The sequence below is a fragment of the Mastomys coucha genome, chromosome X, assembly GCF_008632895.1.
Source record: "Mastomys coucha isolate ucsf_1 chromosome X, UCSF_Mcou_1, whole genome shotgun sequence".
Classification (NCBI taxonomy): Eukaryota; Metazoa; Chordata; class Mammalia; order Rodentia; family Muridae; genus Mastomys; species Mastomys coucha.
In genome coordinates, this window is record NC_045030.1 from 16,458,701 (window position 1) to 16,461,637 (window position 2,937).

The window sequence follows — 2,937 nt, forward strand, 5'->3', positions numbered from 1 at the left end:
TAACCCAATCACAAAAGAACACACATGGTATGCACTCTCTGATAAGTGGATATTAGCCCAGAATTTCAAAATACACAAAATATAATCCACAAACCACAAGAAACTCAAGAAGAAGGAAGACCTAAATGTGGACATTTCATTCCTTCTTAAAAGGGGGAACAAACCCATGGAAGGAGTTGCAGAGACTGACTATGGAGCAGAGACTGAAGGAAGGACAAGCCAGCCTGATATAGCTGTCTCCCGAGAGGCTCTGATAGTACCTGACTAATACACAAGTAGAGGCTCACAGCCACCCATTGGACTGAGCACAGGGCCCCAATGAAGGAGCTAGAGAAAGGACTAAAGGAGCTGAAGGGTTTGCAGCCCCTTAGGACAAACAACAATATGAACTAACTAGTACCCTCAGAGCTCCCAGGGAGTAAACCACCAACCAAGGAGTACCCATGGTTGGACTTATTGCTCTGGCAGCATGTGTATAGTAGAGGATGGCCAAGTCAGTCATCAATGGGAGGAGAGGACCTTGGCCCTGTGTAGGTTCTGTGCCCCAGTGTAGGGGAATGCCAGGGCCAGTAAGCAAGAGAGGGTGGGGTGACAAGCAGGGAGAGTGGGGAGGGAACAGGGGTTTGTTCTTGTTGTTGTTTTTTGTTTTGTTTTGTTTTTGTTTTTTTGGAGGGGAAACTGGGAAAGGAGAAATCATATGACATGTAAATGAAGAAAATATCTAATAAAAAATCTGCTTCCTTCCATAAGTTCCCCGTTGTACATGACTTCTTTTAGATGGTATCACCCTCAAAAGAAGATCTGTATATCCATCTTGACAGTGTTGGCATGGTTTTTTTTTTCTTCTGAAAGCTTCATTAGAATTACAATCTTTCCCCAAAGCTTTTCCCAGAGTCCTTCATTCTCATCACAAAGTGTCTTGTCAATACCATGAATGTAGAATAAATTCTTAAGAAGCACTTGGACACAGGGCTAATTTGGTTTCATGTCAATCAAAAACATCAAATGACAGAGAGAAGAAAAAGTGTGTGCAGTGGGCTGGCCTAGTGTTCCTTGTATTCTAATGCTATTATTTATTGGGCCCAGAGGATGGTTGTCCCAGAGACTATTGAGTCTGCTTGTAAGACAATAAGTGACCCTGCTACAAAGTTATTTCTGATTGGCAAATAAAGGTGCCAACAGATAGTAGCTTGGCAGAAGAAACTTAGGTGCCGTTGATGTTTTACAGGCTAGGGGTTGGACAGCACCATGAAGGAGAGGAAGAGAAGGAGGAAGAAGGAAAGGAGGAAGGAGGAGAAACTTCCATTGATTAGAACTCAAGAGAATACGGCAATAGGGGCTGGCCAATTGGAATTAAGAGCAGCCTAAAGGAAACATGATAAGTAATAACTCGGGGTTATGGATTGGAAAGTAGACTCTAATAACATAGAGGGTAATATATGCCCACCTATTATGTTGTTTAAGACTTATTGTAAATATAAAGATTGTCTATGCTTTTTATCCTGGAACTAAATGGTTTAAGGCAGGGTAGAAACCCCTAGCCGGGATTTAATGCATTCTACTACAAATGTAATTCCAACATTTACTAAGAATCACACAACACTGATTTGGTATTTTTCTCCTTAACTGGATCTTACCTACTTCTTTTACGAACTCTAGTGAACCGGAATTATGCAATAAACACCAAATCACACAGCATCAGAGCTTAGAGATCAGGATCTGTTTTTAATGTTGTTATCCTAGGTAATTACTTGACAAAGTAAATAAGTGTTGTCTTTGTAGATGATTAGAAAATAAAAATCTAGAACTTTCCAAATAGCTAGCTTAACAATCAGATCAACCTCCATCAAGATGTTAATATATCAGTATATACTGAAGAGGTAAATGTTCAATGAATAATAATTTCCTGTCCTTTGTCTACCCTCATTTTAAGAATTAAATTCAGACAAACTTAGAATCTTCTGATAGCAAAACCTAAAGCTATAGTTGAAACTCTTCTTAGAGAATTGGTGACTTTTTTTGTCCTGCAGATTTTAGTGCTTCTTTCTTCCTTCTTGTCATGAGAATGAAACCTCGGAATCTTGGTTACTGTTCTATTGTAGTAAAGAGACCAAGACAATTTATAAAAGAAAGCATTGAATTAGGGGACTTGAAGTTTCAGAGGATTAAATTCAAGATGAGTTCATAACTACCATGATTGGAACATGGCAACAGACAGGTGTAGTGCTGGAGATGTAACTAAGAGCTTACATCTTACCCATAACATCAGGCAGAGGGAAAAAGACTAGTCCTAGCATGGGCTTTAGAAACCTCAAAGTCTGACCCCCTGCCCATTGTAACACACCTCCTTCAACAAGGCACTACCTCCTAGTCAAGACCAAGCATACAAATATGTGAGCCTATGAAGACCACTTTCATTCAAGCAATCACAGCAGTGTCACAGAAACTGACAAGTACTCAGCCATGTTTTACTTTGAGACAGGTTCTCACCAAATCACCAGAGCCAACTTTGGATGTAGCATGGGTAGGTTATGGACTTCTGATGCCCCAGCATTAGTTTTTCAAGTAGCCGCTCTTACAGTCTGGTGCCAACAGGCCTGGCTAAAATTAATCTTAACTTGACCATACTCTTCTCAGAGCTGCACTGATTGAGCACATGTTGAACTGAGACTTGTATTTCAATAACAAATTTTGATATTGTAAGACTGGGCATGTTATCTATAGACCTGAGAGAGTATCAGCACATTCTTCAGAGAGATAGACAATGTGATGGTTAGATCTCACTGTCAAATAATATGATCTAGAATGACCTAGGAAGTGTCAGAGAGGAATTATCTGGCTTGTGTTGGTCTGTCAGTATAGCTGTAAGGGACTTTCTTCTTCTTCTTCTTCTTCTTCTTCTTCTTCTTCTTCTTCTTCTTCTTCTTCTTCTTCTTC